This window comes from Balaenoptera borealis (assembly GCF_965194805.1).
Source record: "Balaenoptera borealis genome assembly, chromosome: 4".
Classification (NCBI taxonomy): Eukaryota; Metazoa; Chordata; class Mammalia; order Artiodactyla; family Balaenopteridae; genus Balaenoptera; species Balaenoptera borealis.
In genome coordinates, this window is record NC_138861.1 from 115,979,345 (window position 1) to 116,004,111 (window position 24,767).

The following is a 24,767-nucleotide window of genomic DNA, read 5'->3' on the forward strand; positions in this document are numbered from 1 at the left end:
GAAGGTAACCAGATCTTAGACCCTTCAGGGTCAAATGTCTGGGTCAACCTACCAGGCAAGCCACTTAGACCAGCAGAAGAGGAAGATGACGAGTAGTCGTCTTACACTCAGGACCAACGGAGCAGTGAGAACTATAGTTTTTCTACTAACTCTTCGTATAAGCTTTCCCAGAAATTGTGACTAATCAGAAAATCTTGAGAAGCTGTGCCTGAATTGAGTAAACTGAATTAAGAAGCAAGTGGATGTGAGTGTTTCAAGGTGGGGACAATAGTAAATGCTGTTGGTGACTCACTCTTCTTCATTAGCCACAGCTCCCATTCCGCATATGATATCATCTGATAGCTGCTCTGAGTGTTGGCTAATGACAACTCACAGCTGTGCCTTCAGAGAATGATTTTTGGTTAAACAGAAGCTACCACATCCTGGACCTATGACCCACATAGGGGAGGACAAACTTTTGCCAATGATTGACATTACTGATTTACTGAATTAGTTTTGTCAATTTGTACAAGTCAAGTAGAGGTCTTCCTTTGAAATGTCATTGGTTAGGACTATTGTCCCAGATACCTACAAGAGCTTCCTAGCTTGTTGACATTGCCATAGTACCATTCCCCTCCAGCTCATCTTGCAAACTATGTCAGATGCATCTCCCTAAACCACATTTTCATCATGTCAGCCTGCCCTTCAAGAATCTATAATGGTCGTTTAATTTTACCACATTAAGACTACTTATCACTACAGGTAAATTTAACAAATATTAGTTGAATATAGGCACTAAAGACACAAAAATGAATATGAAATGGTACTTACCTTCACATTTTCACAATCTGCTAGGGAAAAATGGACTGCTTGTGTCTTAGAGGAGGACCAAGCTTTGCCAATATTGGTATCCTAGCTCATAGAAGACAGTGCCACCTGAGAAACTTGGGGATGGTCTCAAGAAGGAGATGACAATTGACCCTTATCTTAGAGAATGTAAGAATAAAAGTTTTTCTTATGTAAAGTTTTTCGTATGTTTTTCTTTCTTTTCTTTTCTTTCTCACTGTGGTGTTGAGAAGTGCTTTCAATGAAGAGATTCCTGTGTGAGCCTGGGTGCAGAGAAAAGGGAATGCAGTGAGTTCCTGAGTGACTGGAGCAACAGCTGTCACTCTACTGCAGACACACTGAAAGGCTGGGTGGCAATCATTTGTCAGGTGTGATGTAACTTGTTACTAATAATATTTATTGATACATGCTGAGGTTTGTGACTGACTCACCTATTGAAATAAATTAGAGAGAATTCAAAGCTCTCCCTCAGTACTTTATTCCATTCTGACCTTTTGTGTAGTAAAGATTTGGGTTTGTCCCAAAGAGTAGTCTGGTCATTGTTCCTGGCTCCTGGGAAGTAATCTCTCTATTCTGTGTCACTCTATTCCTGAATGATAGGAATGTCTTTGTTATTCATGGTGGGCTTCTCAGACAAAACCTGACAGATTTATGCTAACAAGAGGATTCCTGGTAAACCCTTTGGGTCACGTGATATCTGCCCAACCTCTAGTGGAACTGAGGGTGGTTGAAGACAGAGTTTTAACTATTTGGACCATCAATCAAACAATCACGCTTACATTATGAAGTCTCAATAAAAACTCTGGGTACCAAAGCATGAGTGAGCATTTTAAGTTGGCAGTACTCTCTGTGTATTATTGCTTATCGATGCCAGGAGGGTGGCACATCCTAAGGACACTGAAAGCTTTGCATTTGGGACCCTCCCCATGTGCCTCTTCCTTTGGCTGATTCTAATTTGTACCTTCCTTATAATAAGCCATAACTGTGAATACAATAGGATCCATTGAGTTCTGTAAGTCTTTCAAGTGAATTACCAAATGTGAGAGTAATTTTGGGAAACCCAATGTCAGAGGTTAGGGTTGTGTGGAATCTTCCCTCTAACTTTGTAGTTGGACCCTAACTACTTACAATGTGTCAAAAGGCTTGGCCAGACTTGGAATCTGGAGGATTATACCTTTAATCCCATGGTTTGGCTCACTCTGGGTACTTTCTTAATTGGAACAGATGAGGATAAAGTCAGTGTGCCAACTGATAATTATACATAACCCTGGGTCACTCATGAGCATGCCATCCATCCTGTGTGTCCTGCCCAAAAAGTATGTGTGTGAGTAGGTGTGGCAGAAAATGAGGTTACCAAAGTAGGTATTGTCTAAACTAGTAATTCTTATTTTATATAATAGTATTTGAAATGGACAATCACATAGTCTGGTAAAAAATCTATAATCTAGAAAATCCTGATTGTTTACTGCAAATAAAACAGTATTTGAAATCAGAGACCTACATGCTCTTTCTAGCTGTGTGGGTTTTAGCTTCTTATTTAGTAACTGACTTTGTTTCTTTATATATAAATGAGGGTAAAGTAAGGCATAATTTAGAGAATTATGCAGTTTGGATAGAAAATTCACAGCATATGAAAGTGCTTTATAAAGCTTAAAATGTTGATGATGTTAGTAAATAAGAAGGGTTTTGCTCCTCTTCTTCCATCAAATAGTCATATGACAAAAATTTAACTTTCTTCATGCTTAGTTTCCTGATATGTTAAAATGATAAGATCACTTCCACTTCTCTGAGTTCATCTTAGAGGAAGATACTTTCATCATAATCTTTCTTTTAGGTATCAAAATTCTGATGTATTTTCTTTTTTTTAGAAAAGTGACTTCCTCTGAAACCCAATATTCCTGATAGAGAGGAGCAATCGTAATGGAAAATTGATCATTAGGTTTATAACCCTCTATTTGTCAAGACAAGCGTCATAATCTGGGCCAAAAACATGCTCAGTAGTAAGAGAGATATGTTGCCTAAGGGAGTGAAAAGTAATATAAAAATTTGCCAAGCAAGAACTTTCTAATTAACTATTTGGGGAAATATTAATTAACAAATTATATTCATATAATAATTATATAATTTCACACATCATTTGTTGTATTTTAAAGAAATATAAGTAATGAAATTGATACAATTTCAGTTCCTTGTTTCCTTAATTTCTTCATGGGAGCCAAATTGTTGCATTTTCAGGGAACAACAGGTTGTGGTGGAGAGAGTCTGCAATTGATGATTAGTGATTCTGAGAACAAGATACATTCATTCTTTCACTTAGCAACTCTTTATTGTAGCTGGATACTGTTTTGACATAAAATGTCTTTCCCTCTATTTTCCCATTTCCTTTCTCCTAATTCAAACATGTGAGACACTGCTTATTGCAATGAGGAATGTTTGTGGCAGAGTGGAAAGCAGCAAAAGCAGCGTTTGTTTCTCAAACCTAAGGCCCAGGAGGGAAAGGGAGTTATAGATAGAGGCAAATGTCTTTAAGAAACTTAAAAGAGAAAGAATTCTTTCAAACTAAAAAGGGATTCCGTGTGTTGGGAGGATGAGGGGACAAGAGAGGTGTATTGGCCTGCCCTGGCTAGGGCCTGGGGTGGGAGGGGCACCTTGGCTTCCTGGTAGCCAGCAAGGCTCAGGTGGGAATAGCTGTGCGTGATCGGGGTCTCAAGTCTGTACCAAGATTCCTGTTCCCCAAGCTTGGCACAGAAACAGCAGAAGTTGGAACTGAATGGCCCATTAGGCAGGGGAAATAGATGCCTGCATGACAAACTGTAAGAACAGATACAAGATTAAAAGGCTTCCCTGCAAAAACCCCAGTATATTATCACTGAATATGATCCTGGAAATGTGATACAACTACGGTGAAGTCCCAAGGTTATTGCTACTGGGGACTTAAGTATCACACCAGACCAGCAGGAATTGAATTTGAAATATTTTTAAATACTTCAAGAGATGCATTATTTCAAGTGCACTTGGGTCTATACTCAATATGATGAATAAAGGTGCTCAATGTTAAACATTTCAGAAGTAATCAATAAATTTAAATCCCCAAATATTTGTCCAAATCAAGTCCTTAGAAAAAAACTGATTAACTAATTTCAAATTTTCCTGTTTTATTTTTCCCTTAGCATCACTTATATTCTGCTGTATAAGAAATAGTAAAATTATCAAAATCTGGGCAGCAGTAGGGAGAAGGTGAGGAAGCCAAAGACCTAGAGAATAAATACTCTAGATGTCCTTTGAGTAAATTAAAATTAATTGGTAGCTTAAATGTTGAAGCAAAGGCTACTTTTTGGTAGAAATTGGTTTTGTGCTTTTTTTTTCATTTGCATATAGGCACTGATACATTTTATGTATACAGATTTATATTTTATCATTCACTTAATGAAGATATCATCTTTCCATGCCTTTTCTTCAGTTTTTACAGGCACATGCCTACAAACTTTCTTCCAGGAAACATCAAGGCACTCACAGCCACTGTGCCAGTCCTATGACCTAGAAAGATTCTATTTTTTTAGCTTGAAGTTTCAAATAAGAGAGAGAGGGACTAAAATAGAAAGTGAATTTCAAAACTGGTATGAATACTAATATGAGATGACCTCTCTTTTTTCCCTCCCTAGACTATAATGCCTCATTTTAAAATATAGTCTCTCTTTTCCAGTCCTTTATTGTTTATTGAATCCCAGCTAACTGCCAGATACTATACCATGCTCCAGGAATACAAATCTGGAAAAACCAGGATGACTGCCCTCAAAGAATTCAAGTCTAGAGAATGAGCAAAACTAGGTACACAGCTACTTGTATCGACATAGAGCAATCTGGAAATTAATATGATAGAAATATGTTCAAACTGCTGGAGGACCCCAGCAAAGGGCATGTTTGCTTCTTCCCAGAAGAATGAGTGGCAAGAGGGCATCAGAAGGAGATTCATATGGTGGTTGTTGTCTGGGGCTGGTCCTTGAAGAATGCAATGTGGGAGTCGGTTGTGGTTATGTGGAAAAGTATTCCAGGTGTAAAAATGTGCATAGCAAAAAGGCAAGGACACAGATGTGAAGATGAACATGTTTGGGGGATGTTGATGAAACAGGACATTTATGTGACCCAGAGAAAGCAGTTAGGGCAAGACAGATGAATGAGGCAATACAAGGATGGAAAGACAGAGTCTGGGTTTAAAATTACTTTGTTTCATTTCCAACATTTATTTCTCACTGTATGTTTCCATATATTAGAGCAGTTGACAAATTTTAGGCAAAGAGGAATGCCTAGTTTAAAATTATTTAGGCCAATTTTTCTCACTTGGCATACTTCCTCTTTGGGCATTTTCAGAGGTCTGGCAAGGCAGGGACAAAATTTTCCTTAGACCTTCTTCAGTACAGATTTGGGAAAGCACCACACATTTGAAGCCTGGTCACTGTTTTGTTTTGTGTTTTATTGAAGTATAGTTAATTCCCAATGTTGTGTTCATTGCTGCTATACAGCAAAGTGACTCAGTTATGCATATATACACATTCTTTTTTCATATTCTTTTCCATTATGGTTTATCACAGGATATTGAATATAGCTCCCTGTCTATACAGTAGGACCTTGTTGTTTATCCATTCTATATATATCAGGTTGCATCTGCTAATCCTGAACTCCCAATCCATCCCTCTCCTACGCCTTCCCCCTTGGCAACTACAAGTCTATTTTCTATGTCTGTGATTCTGTTTCTGTTTCATAGATAGGTTCATTTGTGTCATACTTTAGATTCTACATATAAGTGGTATCACGTGGTATTTGTCTTTCTCTGTCTGACTTAACTTCACTTAGTATGATAATCTCTAGATCCGTCCATGTTGCTGCAAATGGCATTTTTTTTAATGGCTGAGTAATATTCCATTGTACATATGTACATTTTCTTTATCCATTCACCTGTCGATGGACATTTAGGTTGTTCCCATGTCTTGGCTACTGTGAATAGTGCTGCAATGAACATTGGGTGCATGTATCTTTTTGAATTATAGTTTTGTCTGGATATATGCTCAGGAGTGGGATTGCTGGAACATATGGTAGTTCTACTTTTAGTTTTCTGGGGAACCTCCATACTGTTCTCCATAGTGGCTGCACCAATTTACATTCCCATCAACGGTGTAGGAGGGTTCCCTTTTCTCCACACCCTCTCTAGCATTTGTTATTTGAAGACTTTTTAAGGACGGCCATTCTAACCTGTGTGAGGTGGTACCTCATTGTAGTTTTGAATTGCATTTCTCTATTAATTAGCGATGTTGAGCATCTTTTCATGTGCCTATTGGCCATCTGTATTTCTTCTTTGGAAAAATGTCTATTTAGGTCTTCTGCCCATTTTTTGATTGGGTTGTGTGTTTTTTTGTTGTTCAGTTGTATGAGCTGTTTGTATATTTTGGAAATTGAGCCCTTGTCAGTCGCATTGTTTGCAAATATTTTCTCCCATTGTCTTTTCACTTTGTTTATGGTTTCCTTTGCTGTGCAAAACCTCATAAGTTTGATTAGGTCCCATTTGTTTATTTTTGTTTTTATTTCTATTGCCTTGGAAGACTGAAGAAGCCTGGTCACTGTTAAAAATGACTGTCATTTATTAAATCTTATCAATTTTGTTTTGATATGGCATTTCTGTTTCTATTCTTACCAAACACACATATCCCCCTCTCCATAATCGAGGCCATCTGTAATTCAAATATCATGGCTGAAATGGCTTTGGAAAGAATTTCCTGATATAGGAATCTCTTGCCTTTCATTCTATGCTACTCTAGCTGTTAGAAAAGACTAACAGTTATGTCTGTCTTATGTCAGAAAATTGCTTATACACACACACGTCAGTACCACACCATTTTTTTGTATTTTTCATTCCATTGAACTTGCAGTCATTCTGTCTTTACCACTGAATTGTAACCTCTGTAAAGATGAGTCTCACTTTACATTTGAGTCGGCTCCAGGGTGCCTAGAACAGCACCGGACAGACAGGGTTTCCAAAATATGTATGCTGATTGATTATTTGATCCTTACCCATTCTTCCTGTCTTTTCTTTCTTGTTTATTTTAACAAACGAATGCAAGGAAAGATAAGGAGATTTAATATGGGTCCAGGTTTGTTCAGGCAGTTTAGCTTTTTACTTTTATTGTTTTTGTTATTCCTCCCCCAACCCTGAAAGTAAACACTTAAAAATAGAGGCTGAGAGAGATGAGCAGGTAATGGTATGAAAATGGATATAGGAGAAATTCTGGGTTCCTATTCTTCTGTCTGGGAAAAAGTCAAATAGCCTTACTTTACTTATTTATGCACATACTAACTTAAAGTTCAAGTAAAGGAAAAAGTACTGGGCTTTTCACATTCTCATTGGGATTTGAAACCCCAAAGAAATTCCCCACAACACTCAGCAGGTTTGCTGCGCCTGGCCTGGTTTGGAATGTTATTAAGTGCTTGACTCTTTCCGAGTGCTCTGCAATAATTTATAAACCGCTTTTCGCAAAATCCTAAGGGAAAGGGAAGACGTACTGTGGCTATTTTTTAACTTGCCAAAGAAGAAGGAATGTCAGAGGAAAAAGAAGGAAACTTACATTTGGGGTGCCTCCTACCTTCCCTCATTTTTTCTTCTGTGGCTTTCCATTTCCCTCTAGGTTCATGACTTTTGAGAACATAAGTGCATATTAACGTACAAACTACACACGGGAAGGAAAAATCACCGACATGTCTCCCAATTGCTCAGAGTGGCACAGGTTTTAAGGTGGCACACCCCATCCTAGCCTTCCTTGTCATCTCTGCTCTCTGAACTACAGGCACTTAGAGACCCAGATTCTGGAACTGTGGAGTCTCTGATCCAGCCTCTCTGCACTCGCCAAGTCAAGGCCTCCGACCTCCTTTTTTTTTTTTTTTTAACATCTTTATTGCAGTATAATTGCTTTACAATGGTGTGTTAGTTTCTGCTTTATAACAAAGTGAATCAGTTATACATATACAATATGTTCCCATATCTCTTCCCTCTTGCGTCTCCCTCCCTCCCACCCTCCCTATCCCACCCCTCTAGGTGGTCACAAAGCACCAAGCTGATCTCCCTGTGCTATGCGGCTGCTTCTCACTAGCTATCTATTTTACATTTGGTAGTGTATATATGTCCATGCCACTCTCTCACCCTGTCACATCTTACCCCTCCCCCTCCCCATATCCTCAAGTCCATTCTCTAGTAGGTCTGTGTCTTTATTCCCGTCTTGCCACTAGGTTCTTCATGAACTTTTTTTTTTTTTTCCTTAGATTCCATATATATGTGTTAGCAAACGGTATTTGTTTTTCTCTTTCTGACTTAATTCACTCTGTATGACAGACTCTAGGTCCATCCACCTCACTACAAATACCTCCATTTCGTTTCTTTTTATGGCTGAGTAATATTCCATTGTATATATGTGCCACATCTTTATCCATTCATCCGATGATGGACACTTAGGTTGCTTCCATGTCCTGGCTATTGTAAACAGAGCTGCAATGAACATTTTGGTACATGACTCTTTTTGAATTATGGTTTTCTCAGGGTATATGCCCAGTAGTGGGATTGCTGGGTCATATGGCAGTTCTATTTTTAGGTTTTTAAGGAACCTCCATATTGTTCTCCATAGTGGCTGTATCAATTTACATTCCCACCAACAGTGCAAGAGTGTTCCCTTTTCTCCACACCCTCTCCAGCATTTATTGTTTGTAGATTTTTTGATGATGGCCATTCTGACCAGTGTGAGATGATATCTCATTGTAGTTTTGATTTGCTTTTCTCTAATGATTAATGATGTTGAGCATTCTTTCATGTGTCTGTTGGCAATCTGTATATCTTCTTTGGAGAAATGTCTATTTAGGTCTTCTGCCCATTTTTGGATTGGGTTGTTTTTTTTTTTGTTACTGAGCTGCATGAGCTGCTTGTAAATCTTGGAGATTAATCCTTTGTCAGTTGCTTCATTTGCAAATATTTTCTCCCATTCTGAGGGTTGTCTTTTGGTCTTGTGTATGGTTTCCTTTGCTGTGCAAAAGCTTTTAAGTTTCATTAGGTCCCATTTGTTTATTTGTGTTTTTATTTCCATTTCTCTAGGAGTTGGGTCAAAAAGGATCTTGCTGTGATTTATGTCATAGAGTGTTCTGCCTATGTTTTCCTCTAAGAGTTTGATAGTGTCTGGCCTTACATTTAGGTCTTTAATCCATTTTGAGTTTATTTTTGTGTATGGTGTTAGGGAGTGTTCTAATTTCATTCTTTTACATGTAGCTGTCCAGTTTTCCCAGCACCACTTATCGAAGAGGCTGTCCTTTCTCCACTGTATATGCCTGCCTCCTTTATCAAAGATAAGGTGACCATATGTGCATGGGTTTATCTCTGGGCTTTCTATCCTGTTCCATTGATCTATGTTTCTGTTTTTGTGCCAGTACCAAACTGTCTTGATTACTGTAGCTTTGTAATATAGTCTGAACTCAGGGAGCGTGATTCCTCCAGCTCCATTTTTCGTTCTCAAGATTGCTTTGGCTATTCGGGGTCTTTTGTGTTTCCATACAAATTGTGAAATTTTTTGTTCTAGTTCTGTGAAAAATGCCAGTGGTAGTTTGATAGGGATTGCATTGAATCTGTAGATTGCTTTGGGTAGTAGAGTCATTTTCACAATGTTGATCCTTCCAATCCAAGAACATGGTATATCTCTCTATCTATTTGTATCATTTTTAATTTCTTTCATCAGTGTCTTATAATTTTCTGCATACAGGTCTTTTGTCTCCTTAGGTAGGTTTATTCCTAGATATTTTATTCTTTTGGTTGCAATGGTAAACGGGAGTGTTTTCTTAATTTCACTTTCAGATTTTTCGTCATTAGTGTATAGGAATGCAAGAGATTTCTGTGCATTAATTTTGTATCCTGCTACTTTACCAAATTCATTGATTAGCTCTAGTAGTTTTCTGGTAACATCTTTAGGATTCTCTATGTATAGTATCATGTCATCTGCAAACAGTGACAGCTTTACTTCTTCTTTTCCGATTTGGATTCCTTTTATTTCTTTTTCTTCTCTTATTGCTGTGGCTAACACTTCCAAAACTATGTTGAATAATAGTGGTGAGAGTAGGCAACCTTGTCTTGTTCCTGATCTTAGTGGAAATGGTTTCAGTTTTTCACCATTGAGGACAATGTTGGCTGTGGGTTTGTCATATATGGCCTTTATTATGTTGAGGAAAGTTCCCTCTATGCCTACTTTCTGCAGGGCTTTTATCATAAATGGGTGTTGAATTTTGTCGAAAGCTTTCTCTGCATCTGTTGAGATGATCATATGGTTTTTCTCCTTCAATTTGTTAATATGATGTATCACGTTGATTGATTTGCATATATTGAAGAATCCTTGCATTCCTGGAATAAACCCCACTTGATCATGGTGTATGATCCTTTTAATGTGATGTTGGATTCTGTTTGCTAGTATTTTGTTGAGGATTTTTGCATCTATGTTCATCAGTGATATTGGCCTGTAGTTTTCTTTCTTTGTGACATCTTTGTCTGGTTTTGGTATCAGGGTGATGGTGGCCTCGTAGAATAAGTTGGGGAGTGCTCCTCCCTCTGCAATATTTTGGAAGAGTTTGAGAAGGATAGGTGTTAGCTCTTCTCTAAATGTTTGATAGAATTCGCCTGTGAAGCCATCTGGTCCTGGGCTTTTGTTTGTTGGAAGATTTTTAATCACAGTTTCAATTTCAGTGCTTGTGATTGGTCTGTTCATATTTTCTACTTCTTCCTGGTTCAGTCTCGGCAGGTTGTGCATTTCTAAGAATTTGTCCATTTCTTCCAGGTTGTCCATTTTACTGGCATAGAGTTGCTTGTAGTAATCTCTCATGATCGTTTGTATTTCTGCAGTGTCAGTTGTTACTTCTCCTTTTTCATTTCTGATTCTATTGATTTGAGTCTTCTCCCTTTTTCTCTTGATGAGTCTGGCTAATGGTTTATCAATTTTGTTTATCTTCTCAAAGAACCAGCTTTTAGTTTTATTGATCTTTGCTATTGTCTCCTTCATTTCCTTTTCATTTATTTCTGATCTGATCTTTATGATTTCTTTCCTTCTGCTAGCTTTGGGGTTTTTTTGTTCTTCTTTCTCTAATTGCTTTAGGTGCAAGGTTAGGTTGTTTATTCGAGATGTTTCCTGTTTCTTGATGTAGGCTTGTATTGCTGTAAACTTCCCTCTTAGAACTGCTTTTGCTGCATCCCATAGGTTTTGGTTCATTGTGTCTCCATTGTCATTTGTTTCTAGGTATTTTTTAATTTCCCCTTTGATTTCTTCAGTGATCACTTCGTTATTAAGTAGTGTATTGTGTAGCCTCCATGTGTTTGTATTTTTTACAGACCTTTTCCTGTAATTGATACCTAGTCTCATAGCATTGTGGTCGGAAAAGATACTTGATACCATTTCAATTTTCTTAAATTTACCAATGCTTGATTTGTGACCCAAGATATGATCTATCCTGGAGAATGTTCCGTGAGCACTTGAGAAAAATGTGTATTCTGTTGTTTTTGGGTGGAATGTCCTATAAATATCAATTAGGTCCATTTTGTTTAATGTATCATTTAAAGCTTTTGTTTCCTTATTTATTTTCATTTTGGATGATCTGTCCATTGGTGAAAGTGGGGTGTTAAAGTCCCCTACTATGATTGTGTTACTGTCGATTTCCCCTTTTATGGCTGTTAGTATTTGCCTTATGTATTGAGGTGCTTCTATGTTGGGTGCATAAATATTTACAATTGTTATACCTTCTTCTTGGATTGATCCCTTGATCATTATATAGTGTCCTTCTTTGTCTCTTGTAATAGTCTTTATTTTGAAGTCTATTTTGTCTGATATGAGAATTGCTACTCCAGCTTTCTTTTGATTTCCATTTGCATGGAATATCTTTTTCCATCCCCTCACTTTCAGTCTGTATGTGTCCCTAGGTCTGAAGTGGGTCTCTTGTAGACAGCATATATACGGGTCTTGTTTTTGTATCCATTCAGCCAGTCTGTGTCTTTTGGTGGGAGCATTTAATCCATTTACATTTAAGGTAATTATCGATATGTATGTTCCTATTCCCATTTTCTTAAATATTTTGGGTTTGTTATTGTAGGTGTTTTCCTTCTCTTGTGTTTCTTGCCTAGAGAAGTTCCTTTAGCATTTGTTGTAAAGCTGGTTTGGTGGTGCTGAACTCTCTCAGCTTTTGCTTGTCTGTAAAGCTTTTAATTTCTCCCTCAAATCTGAATGAGATCCTTGCTGGGTAGAGTAATCTTGGTTGTAGGTTTTTCTCCTTCATCACTTTAAGTATATCCTGCCACTCCCTTCTGGCTTGCAGAGTTTCTGCTGAAAGATCAGCTGTTAACCTTATGGGGATTCCCTTGTGTGTTATTTGTTGTTTTTCCCTTGCTGCTTTTAATATGTTTTCTTTATATTTAATTTTTGATAGTTAGATTAATATGTGTCCTGGCATGTTTCTCCTTGGATTTATCCTGTATGGGACTCTCTGTGCTTCCAGGACTTAACTATTTCCTTTCCCATATTAGGGAAGGTTTCAACTATAATCTCTTCAAATATTTTCTCAGTCCCTTTCTTTTTCTCTTCTTCTTCTGGGACCCCTATAATTCTAATGCTGGTGCGTTTAATGTTGTCCCAGAGGTCTCTGAGACTGTTATTTTCATTCTTTTTTCTTTATTCTGCTCTGCAGTAGTTATTTCCACTATTTTATCTTCCAGGTCACTTACCCGTTCTTCTGCCTCAGTTATTCTGCTATTGATCCCTTCTAGAGTATTTTTAATTTCATTTATTGTACTTTTTATTGTTGCTTTCTCCTGTTTAGTTCTTCTACGTCCTTGTTAAATGTTTCTTGCATTTTGTCTATTTTATTTCCAAGATTCTGGATCATCTTTACTATCATTATTCTGAATTCTTTTTCAGGTAGACTACCTATTTCCTCTTCATTTGTTAGGTCTGGTGTGTTTTGACCCTGCTCCTTCATCTGCTGTGTGTTTTTCTGTCTTCTCATTTTGCTTATCTTACTGTGTTTGGGGTCTCCTTTTTACAGCCTGCAGGTTCGTAGTTCACGTTGTTTTTGGTATCTGTCCCCAGTGGCTAAGGTTGGTTCAGTGTGTTGTGTAGGCTTTCTGGTGGAGGGGACTAGTGCCTGTGTTCTGGTGGATGAGGCTGGGTCTTGTCTTTCTGGTGGACACGTCCATGTCTGGTGGTGTGTTTTGGGGTGTCTGTGGCCTTATTATGATTTTAGGCAGCCTCTCTGCTAATGGATGGGGCTGTGTTCCTGTCTTGCTAGTTGTTTGGCGTAGCGTGTCCAGCACTGTAGCTTGCTGGTCGTTGAGTGAAGCTGGGTCTTGATGTTGAGATGGAGATCTCTGAGAGATTTTCACCGTTTGGTATTACATGGAGCTGGGAGGTTTCTTGTGGACCAGTGTCCTGAAGTTGGATCTCCCACCTCAGAGGCACAGCCCTGATGCCTGGCTGGAGCGCCAAGAGCCTTTCATCCACACGGCTCAGAATAAAAGGGAGAAAAAATAGAAAGAGAGAAAGAGAGAGGATAAAATAAAATAAAGCTATTATAATAAAAAAAATTATTAAGAAAAAGTTTTATTAAGAAAAAAATTTTTTTAATTTTTTAAAATAAATTTATTAATTTTTATAATAAAAAATAAGAAAAAAATTATTAAGAAAAAAATTAATTTTTAATTTTTAAAATAAAAAATAGGAAAAAATTATTAAGAAAAATTTTTTTTTAATTTTTTAAAATAAAAAAGGAAAAAATTATTAAAAAATTTATTAAGAAAAAACATTTTTTAAGTTAAAAAAAAAAAAAAAAAAAGATGGACCGAATCCTAGGACAAATGGTGAAAGCAAAGCTATACAGACAAAATCTCACCCAGAAGCATACACATATACACTCACAAAAAAAGAAAAAGGGGAAAAATTAATATTTCTTGCTCCCAAAGTCCACCTCCTAAATTTGGGGTGTTTCATTGTCTATGCAGTTATTCAACAGATACAGGTAAATCAAGTTGTTTGTGGAGCTCTAATCTGCTGCTTCTGAGGCTGCTGGGAGAAATTTCCCTTTCTCTTCTTTGTTCGTACAGCTCCAGGGGTTCAGCTTTGGATTTGGACCCGCCTCTGTGTGTAGGTCGCCTGAGGGCATCTGATCTTCGCTCACACAGGACGGGGTTAAAGGAGCAGCTGCTTCGGGGGCTATGGCTCACTCAGGCCGTGGGGAGGGAGGGGTACAGATGCGGGGCGAGCCTTCGGCGGCAGAGGCTGGCGTGATGTTGCACCAGCCCGAGGCGCACCGTGCGTTCTCCCGGGGAAGTTATCCCCGGATCACGGGACCCTGGCAGTGACGGGCTGCACCGGCTCCTGGGAGGGGCGGTGTGGAGAGTGACCTGTGCTTGCACACAGGCTTCTTGGTGGCGGCAGCAGCAGCTTTAGCGTCTCATGCCCATTTCTGGGGTCTGCGCTGATAGCCACAGCTCATGCCCGTCTCTGGGGTACGCGCTTATAGCCACGGCTCACGCCCGTCTCTGGAGTTCATGTAGGTGGCGCTCTGAATCCCCTCTCCTTGCGCACCAGGAAATAAAGAGGCAAGAAAAAGTCTCTTGTCTCTTCAGCAGCTGCAGACTTTTTCCCGGACTCCCTCCCAGCTAGCTGTGGTGCACTAGCCCCCTTCGGGCTGTGTTCATGCCGCCAACCCCAGTCCTCTCCCTGCGATCCGACCGAAGCCGGAGCCTCAGCTCCCAGCCCCCGCCCACCCCTGCGGGTGAGCAGACAAGCCTCTCGGGCTGGTGAGTGCTGCTCGGCGCCGAGCCTGTGTGTGGGAGTCTCTCCGCTTTGCCCTCCGCACCCCTGTGGCTGTGTTCTCCTCCGTGTCTCCGAAGCTCCCCCCCCCTGCCACCTGCAGTCTCCGCCCGCGAAGGGGCTTCCTAGTGCGTGGAAACCTTTCCTCCTTCACAGCTTCCTCCCACTGGTGCAGGTCCTGTCCCTATTCTTTTGTCTCTGTTATTTATTTTTTCTTTTGCCCTACCCAAGTACGTGGGGAGTTTCTTGCCTTTTGGGAGGTCTGACGTCTTCTGCCAGCGTTCAGTGGGTGTTCTGTAGGAGCAGTTCCACGTGTAGATGCACTTCTAATGTATCTGTGGGAAGGAAGGTGATCTCCGCGTCTTACTCCTCCGCCATCTTGCCCAGATCCCGACCTCCTTTTATTCTCTGGAAAATTAGTGCTCCTTCCTGACCCTCCTTTGACTTCTGGCTGAAGCTGTTCCTGCTGTGTCGCCTGTCTCCTCGCATCAGCTGGGCAGAGTGCCTGAGAGTGCCTTGGGGGCTTTGCATTCCCACCTGGCTCGCCTCTTCCACCTTGATCCGGACTCGTCTGGGAGCTGACTTTGGGGACCGCTCCCTCCTGGTGAAGTGCCTGCACTCCCAAATCTCTCTGCTCCTTCTCTTCCCTTTCTCTTGGAAGCTGGCTTTCTGAAAAGCTCACGTAGGACTTTAATTCTTACGTGTCTGTCACACCACTCCTTGCTTGGGAAGTTCTCATGGTCTTTCTATAAACATATAAATAAAATATGAAAGCCCTACGTGGCCATTTTACCTCATTCACACACTCCCCTTTATCTGAGCTTATCCCTCCATCCAGACTCACAGTTTACTTACTGACCTGTCATATTCCCTCCCATTTTAGAACCAAAATAATCATTGGTTTGTTAAGATAGGTATATTGTTCTCTTTAATACAGAGAAGAATCATCTCTTGCTAACTAATCCCAGTGAGAATTTGCCGTGGGAACGAGGGTGTGGCATCTCAGAAACTAAAGGACAGAGCGGTAATAAAGGGGAATCACTTCCTATCCTCAGTGTTGAGGGTTTATACAGGAAACAGGAATTACCTCTGCTTTCCTTTTCTCCCTTATACTCTGTTGCTCTCAGGACATAAAATAAGCTGCTTTTGTACCTGAGCTTAGGTCTAGATTAAGGAATGCATCGCTACAGACACTGCAATTTTCCAGGACCTTGTGGTGCCACTAGGCATGACTGGGTCATGTCATTTGGCTTCGATCTTACTAATCAACGAACAGCCTCAAAGAGCAGCACAGTTTGCAGCTCAGATTAGCACTTTGCCCCCATCTTTTCCTACTTATTAAATTACATCCTTACTGAATCACCTGTAATTTTGAAATGTTTTCATGCATGTGCATTCATTCAACTAGAAACATATTGTCAAGTACTGTGGTAGATTAAATTCGTGGTCTTAGTTTTTCACACCATTATAGTATATAATGCACCCTTATCCTTTTCATGGCCTAATGGTGAGAGGGGTGTGCTTTTATTCCCCCTGACTTTTGACTTGGCCATGTTTCTTGCTTTAGACAATAGGATATAGTGGTCATGATTTAATTAGTGCTTGTACTGCTGCCACTTCCATGAGAAGAATAACCACTGTTTCTCTATCCAGTGAACCTCAGAATGTGATATATGGGGGAGGGTGTGTGTGTGCGTGTATGTGTGTGTATACACACATATGAAATATATATATATGTATGTGTGTGTATATATATATTATTCAGCCATGAGAAAGAAGGTCACCCTGCTATTTGTGAGAACATGGATGGAGTGACTATCTTTTTTTCTCTTTTTTTAAAAAATTTTAATTTTATGTTGGAGTATAGTTGATTAACAACGTTGAGTTAGTTTCAGGTATACAGCAAAGTGATTCAGTTATGCATATGCATGCATCTACTCCTTTTCAAGTTCTTTTCCCATTTAGGTTATTACGGTACATTAAGCAGAGTTCCCTGTGCTCTACAGTAGGTCCTTGTTGGTTATCTGTTTTAAATGTAGCAGTGTGTATATGTCAGTCCCAAACTCCCTATCTGTCCCTCCCCTGACTCTTCCCCCCATGTAACCATAAGTTCATTCTCTAAGTCTGTGAGTCTGTTTCTGTTTTGTAAATAAGTTCATTTGTATCGTTTTTTTAAGATTCCACATATAAGTGATATCATATGATATTTGTCTTTCTCTGTCTAACTTCCTTCACTTGGTATGAAAATCTCCAGGTCCATCCATGTTGCTGCAAATGGCATTATTTCATTCTTTTTTATGGCTGAGTAATATTTCATTGTTTATATGTACCACATCTTCTTTATCCATCCGTCGATGGACATTTAGATTGCTTCCGTGTCTTGACTATTGTAAATAGCACTGCAATAAAAATTACGGTGCATGTATCCTTTCAAACCATGGTTTTCTCTGGATATATGCCCAGAGGTGGGATTGTTGGATCATATGGTAGCTCTAGTTTCAGCTTTTTAAGGAACCTGCATACTGTTCTCCACGGTGCCTGCACCAATTTTCATTCCCACCAAAAGTGTAGGAGGGTTCCCTTTTCTCCACACCCTCTCCAGCACTTATTGTTTGTAGACTTTTTGATGATGGCCATTCTGACTAGTGTGAGGTGATATCTCATTGTAGTTTTGATTTGCATTTCTCTAATAATTAGTGATGTTGAGCATCTTTTCATGTGCCTCTTGGCAATCTGTATATTTTCTTTGGAGAAATATCTATTTAGGTCTTCTGCCCATTTTTTGATTAGGTTGGGTTTTTTGGTTTGTTTGTTTTTTGAGGTTTTTTTTTTTGTATATTGAGCCACATGAGCTCTTTTTAAATTTTGGAGATTAATCCTTCATTGGTCGCATTGTTTGCAAATGTTTTCTCCCATTCTGTGGGTTGCCTTTTCATTTTGTTTAGGGTTTCCTTTTGCTGTGCAGAAGCTTTTGAGTTTAATTAGGTTCCATTTGTTTATTTTTGCTTTTATTTTCATTACTCTAGAAGGCAGATTGAAAAAGATATTGCTGCAATTTATGTCAAAATCTGTTCTGCCTATATTTTCCTCTAGGAGTTTTTATAGTATCCGGTCTTACATTTAGGTCTTTAATCCATTTTGACTTTATTTTTGTGTATGGTGTTAGAAAGTGTTCTAATTTCATTCTTTTACATGTAGCTGTCCAGTTTTGCCAGCACCACTTATTGAAGAGACTGTATTTTCTCCATTGTATATCCTTGCCTCCTTTGTTGTAGATTAATTGACCATAGATGCCCGGGTTTATTTCTGGGCTTTCTATCCTGTTCCAATGATCTATATTTCTGTTTTGGTGCCAGTACCATACTTTTTGATGACTGTAGCTTTGTAGTATAGTCTGAAATCAGGAAGCCTGATTCCTCCAGCTCCGTTTTTCTTTCTCAAGATTACTTTGGCTATTCGGGGTCTTTTGTGTTTCCATACAAATTTAAAAATTTTTTGTTCCAGTTCTGTGAAAAATGCTATTGGTAATTTGATAGGGATTGCATTAAATCTGTAGATTACCTTGGGTAGTACAGTCATTTTGACAATATTGATTCTTCCAGTCCAAGAATATGGTGTATCTTTCCATCTGTTTGTGTCATCTTTGATTTCTTTCATCAGCGTCTTATAGTTTTCTGCATACAGGTCTTTTGCTTCCTTAGGTAGGTTTATTCCTAGGTACCTTATTCTTTTTGTTGCAATGGTAAATGGGAGTGTTTCCTTGATTTCTCTTTCTGATCTTTCATTGTTAGTGTATAGGAATGCAAGAGATTTCTGTGTATTAATTTCGTATCCTGCAACTTTATCAAATTCATTGATGAGCTCTAGTAGTTTTCTGGTTGTATCTTTAGGATTTTCTATGTATAGTATCATGTCATCTGTGAACACTGACAGTTTTACTTCTTCTTTTCCAATTTGGATTCGTTTTATTTCTTTTTCTTTTCTGACTGCCATGGCTAGGACTTCCAGAATTATGTTGAATAAAAGTGGTGAGAGTGGATATTCTTGTCTTGTTCCTGATCTTAGAGGAAATGCTTTCTGCTTTTCCCTCATTGACTGTGATGCTAGATGTAGGTTTGTCATATATGGCCTTTATTATGTTGAGGTATGTTCTCTCAGTGCCCACTTTCTGGAGAGTTTTTATCATAAATGGGTATTGAATTTTGTCAAAAGCCTTTTCTGCATCTATTGAGATGACCATGTGGTTTTTATTCTTCAATTTGTTGATGTGGTGTATCCCACTGATTGATTTGCAGATACTGAAAAATCCTTGCATCCCTGGGATAAATCCCACTTGATCATGGTGTATGATCCTTTTATTGTATTGTTGGATTTTGTTTCCTAGTATTTTGTTGAGGGTTTTTGTGTCTATGTTCATCAGTGATATTGGCCTGTAATTTTTTTTGTGTGGTATCTTTGTCTGGTTTTGGTATCAGGGTGATGTTGGCCTCATAGAATGAGTATGGGAGTGTTGCTTCCTCTGCAATGTTTTGGAATGGTATTGCAGAAGGATAGGTATTAACTCTTCTCTAAATGTTTGGTAGAATTCACCTGTGAAGCCATCTGGTCCTGGACTTTTGTTTGTTGGAAAATTTTTAATTACAGTTTCCATTTCAGTACTTGTGATTTTTCTGTTCATATTTTCTATTTCTTCCTAGTTCACTCTTGGGAGATTGTACCTTTCTAAGGATTTGTACATTTCTTCTAGGTTGTCCATTTTATAGTAGCATATACAAGCATATAGTTGCTTGTAGTAGTCTCTCATGATCCTTTGTATTTCTGTGGTGTCCATGCTAACTTATTTTTCATTTCTAATTTTATTGATTTGAGGCCTCTCCCATTTTTTCTTGATGAGTCTGACTAAAAGTTTATCAATCTTGTTTATCTTTCCAAAGAACCAACTTTTAGTTTCATTCATCTTTTCTATTGTTTTCTTCATCTCTATTTCATTTATTTCTGCTCTGACCTTTATGATTTCTTTCCTTCTACTAACTTTGGGTTATGTTTGTTCTTCTTACTCTAGTTTCTATAGGTGTAAGAATAAGTTGTTTATTTGAGATTTTTCTTGTTTCCTGAGGTAAGATTGTATTGCTATAAACTGCCCTTTTAGACTACTTTTGCTGTGTCCCATTGGTTATGGATGGTTGTGCTTTCGTCTTCATTTATCTCTAGGTATTTTTTGATATCCTCTTTGATTTCTTCAGTGATCCATTGGGTGGTTAGTAGCATATTGTGTAACCTCCATGTGTTTGTGGGTTTTTTACAGCTTTTTTCTTGTAGTTTATGTCTAATCTCATAGCACTATGGTCAGAAAAGATGCTTGATATGATTTCAATTTTCTTATATTTACTGAGGCTCTCTTTGTGGTCCAGCATGTGATCAATCCTGGAGAATGTTCCATGTGTCCTTGAGAAGAATGTGTATTCTGCTGCTTTTGGATGGAATGCTCTGTAAATGTCAATTTAATCCATCTAGTCTAATGTGTCATTTAAGGTGTGTGTTTCCTTATTGATTCTGTGTCTGGATGATCTGTCCATTGATGAAAGTGGGATGTTAAAGTCCCCCAATATTATTGTGTTACTGTTGATTTCTCCTTTTATGGCTGTTAGCATTTGCCTTGTATACTGAGGTGCTCCTATGTTGGGTGCATAAATATTTGCAATTGTTATATCTTCTTCTTGGATTGAGCCCTTGATCAGTATATAATGTCCTTCTTTGTCTCTTGTACCAGTCTTTATTTTAAAGTCTGTTTTGTCTGATATGAGGATTCCTATTTTAGCTTTGTTTTGATTACCATGTGCATGGAATACATTGTTCCATGCCCTCAGTTGTAGTCTGTATGCGTCCCTGGGTCTGAAGTGGGTCTGTTATAGACAGCATATATACAGGTTTTGTTTTTGTATCCATTCAGCCAGTCTATGTCTTTTGGTTGGAGAATTTAATCTGTTTACATTCAAGGTAATCATTGATATTTATGTTCCATTTTGTTAATTGTTTTGGATTTGTTTTTGTAGGTATTTTTTCTTCACTTCCTCTTTTATTCTCTTCTCTTGTGATTTGATGACTAACTTTAGTGCTGTGTTTGGATTCCTTTTTCTTTTTTGTGTGTGTATCTATTGTAGATTTTTGGTTTGTGGTTACCATGGGGTTTTGATACAGCAGTCTATATATAAACAAGATTGTTTTAAGTTGCTGGTCTTTTAATTTCAAATGCATTTCCAATATCATTCATTTGTACCCTCCTCTTCTCATGATTGCTGATTTTTGATATCATATTTGTGTGTGGATGATTTCCTAGTTTACTTTATGTTTGCCTTTACTGGTGAACTTTTCTGTTTGTAATTTTCTTGTTTCTAGTTGTGGCCTTTTCTTTTCTGCCTAGAGAACTTCCTTTAGCATTTGTTGCAAAGCTGATCTGGTGGTGATGAATTCTGTTAGCTTTTGCTTTTCTGTAAAGTGTTCGATTTCTCCACTGAATCTGAATGAGAGCCTTGCTAGGTAGAGTATTCTTGGTTGAAGGTTCTTCCCCTTCATCACTTTAAATATATTGTGCCACTCCTTCCTGGCCTGCGTAGTTCCTGCCGAGAGATCAGCTGATAACCTTATGGGAATCCCTTGTATGTTATTTGTTGCTTTTCCCTTGTTGCTTTTAATATTTTGTCTTTAATTTTTGTCAATTTAATTACTGTGTGTCTTGGCATATTCCTCCTTGGGTTTATCCTTCCTGGGACTCTCTACACTTCCTGGAATTGGTTGACTGTTTCCTTTCCCATGTTAGGGAAGTTTTCAGCTATTATCTCTTCAAATATTTTCTCAGGTCCTTTTTCTCTCTCTTCTCCTTCTGGGACCACTACAGTGTGAATGTTGGCATGTTTAATGTTGTCCTAGAAGTCTCTAAGGTTTTCCTCATTTCTTTTCATTCTTTTTTTTTTTATTCTGTTCCATGGCAGTGATTCCACCATTCTGTCTTCCAGACCACTTACCTGTTCTTCAGCCTTAGTTATTCTGCTATTGATTCCTTTCAGTGTATTTTTCATTTCAGTTATTGTATTGTTCATCTCTGTTTGTTTGTTCTTTAGTTCTTCTAGATCTTTGTTAAACATTTCTTGTATCTTCTCAGTCTGTGCCTCCATTCTTTTTCTGAGATCTTGGATCATCTTTACTATCATTCCTCTGAATTCTTTTTTTGTGTGTGTGTATAGATTGCTTATCTCCACTTCACTTAGTTGTTCTTCTGGGTTTTTATCTTGTTCCTTCGTCTGGGACATATTCCTCTGCTGTCTCATTTCATCTAACTTTCTGTGATTGCGGTTTCTGTTCTGCAGGCTGTAGCGTTGTAGTTTTTCTTTCTTCTGCTGTCTGCCCCCAGCTGGGTGAGGCTGTAGGAGAGGCTTGTGCAGGCTTTCTGGTGGAAGGGACTGTTTCCTGCCCACTGGTGGGCAGAGCTGGGTCTTGTTCCTCTGGTGGGCAGGGCCAGGATAAGGGGTGTGTTTAGCAGGCAGCCATGTGCTCAGGAAGACTTTAAGCAGCCTGTCTGCTGATGGGTGGGTCTGTGTTCCCACCCTGTTGATTGTTTGGCCTGAGGCATCTCAGCACTGGAGCCTACTTGATGTTGGGTGGGGCCAGATCCTGGTGAGAAAATGGCAGCCTCCAGGAGGACTCATGCCAATGAGTACTCCCCAGAACTACCACCACCTGTGTCTTTGTACCTGCAATTAGCCTTAGCCACCCTCTGCAGGAGACCCTCCAATACTAGCAGGTAGGTCTGGCCAAGGCACTTCTGAGGTCGCTGCTTTTTTCCCTTGTTCCTGGTGTGCCTGAGACCTTGTGTGTACCCGAGACCTTGTGTGTACCCTACAAGAGTGGAGTTTCTATTTCCCCTATTCCTGTGGAATTCCTGAGATCAAACCCCGCTGGCCTTCAAAGTCAGATTCTCTGGGGGCTCCTCCTCCTGTTGCCAGACCCCCAGGCTTGAGATCCTGACGTGGGGCTCAGGACTTTCATTCCTGTGGGAGAACTTCTGTGGTATAATTATTTTCCAGTTTGTGGGTTGCCCACCCAGTAGGTGTGGGATTTGATTTTATCATGATTGCATGCATCCTACCATCTCATTGTGGTTTCTTTGTCTGTGGGTGTAAGATATCTTTTTTGGTAGGTTCCAGCAATTTTTTTTTGGTCAGTGGTGTTCAGCAGTTGTTATTTTGGTGTTTTCTTAAGAAGAGTTGAGCCTCACATCCTTCTACTCCTCCATCTTGTCAAATCCAGCCTGGAGTGAGGGCATTATGCTACATGAGATAAGTCAGACAGAGAAAGACATATACTGTATGATATTACTTATATGTGGAATCTAAAGAAGCTGAACTTATTAAAATAGAGACTAGAATGGTGATTACCTGGGGCTGGAGGGTGGGAGGAATGGAGAGATGTTGGTCAAAGGATACAAATGTTCATTAATAAGATGAGTAAATTCTAGGGGTATAATGTACAGCATGGTGACTAGAGTTAACAATACAGTATTATATACTTGAAAGTTGCTAAGAGAGTAGATCTTAACTCATTATTGACCGGGGGATTTTTGCAGAAACTAATGCATGTGGCTGGCGATTTGTCATGTAAATGAATATTGAAACGTTTCCAGTCAATAGCATTTGGGTAACAAAAGACGTATTAATATGTCTCTGGTCAATAGGTCAATAATTTGTTAAATGATCTCACCACCAAAAAGAAATGGTAATTATGTGATGTGATGCTACTGCTATGGTGGTAATCATTTCCCAATATATAAGTGTATCAAATCAGTACATTGTATGCCTTAAACCTACACAGTGTTATATGTCAATTATATCTCAATAAACCTGAAAAAAATTTTAAATTAAAAAAAAAATTTAAAGAATATGGTAATATGGTACAGAGATGTCCTAGCCAACCCACAGACCTGCAGATTAAAGCAGCACCCTCCCAGCTGATCCACAGATGCATAAATAAAAAATTAATATTTATTATTACAGCCACTGAGTTTTGAGATGTTTATTATGCAGTATAGCATCATTTTAGCAGTAGTTGACTAACAAAGACTAAAAGCTAGAGACATAAGACACAAAACCAAATACGTGGATTTTAACTTCCCCATGTTCACAGTTTATTAACAAAGACATATATATATATATATATATATATATATATATATAACTCATAGCAATAAAGTAATTTTTCAAAGAGGTATGAAAAAGCACATGGGAACACAGAGTTTAGAATACTTAATTCTGTCAAGAAGTTGGAGGAAAGCTGTCCATAGGAGAAAACAACATTGGACCATTTGGATAAAGAAGGGGTAGTAAGAGTGAAGATATTCCAGGCAGGAGAATATAGGCAGGACAGGGAGCCACCGGTTAAATTAGGCACACACAGATCATAGAGACTCCAAGGGACCTTATCAGAGCTATAGTAAGGGGTGCTTTTGAGTATTGCTCTAAAAAGGGTGCTGAAACAGGGCAAGAATTCATAAGAAATAAAGGGTCAGTTAACAAGAGTGAGGGAGTCCTCATATAACTGGGAAAATATAAATTGATCTCATTGCTGCCAATATAGACAGGGACCTCAAGTGGGAAAAATAAATCCTTGCAGCATTGACCTTATCGACCTTGGCTGTACTGAATACATGTTGAACAATTTTTGAAGATTATCAGTTTGAAGGACTGCCAAATCATTTGGCAAGGAGAGATGCCAAGTCTTGGCCCGGCCTTGGTTCTTAGAGATTATCTAACTCAACCTTTTTATATTATGGATGGGAAAACTATGACTCCAAAGATTGAAATTTACTCAAAGTAAAAAACCTGAAGTCAGAACCCCAGTCTGATTAATCACTCCTGACTTCTTTCCATCATACTATACTTCCTGCCATAAATTTGCTATAGCATGCAGGGAACTGGGAAGTCTGCACTAATGGAAGAATCAGAGTTGAAGCTCAAGAATATGTATCACTTAAGAAAGAAATAGGAGATTTAAGAGAACAGAGAAGTTATACATGAATGGAGACATCCG

The 24,767-nt window shown here is 38.7% G+C and overlaps 1 protein-coding gene across 2 annotated transcripts in view; it reads left to right on the top strand.

Moving 5' to 3' along the window:
- LOC309627291 (uncharacterized protein) overlaps positions 1–24,767 on the top strand; it is a 297,871-nt gene that overhangs the window by 141,966 nt on the left and 131,138 nt on the right. The window lies entirely within an intron of this gene.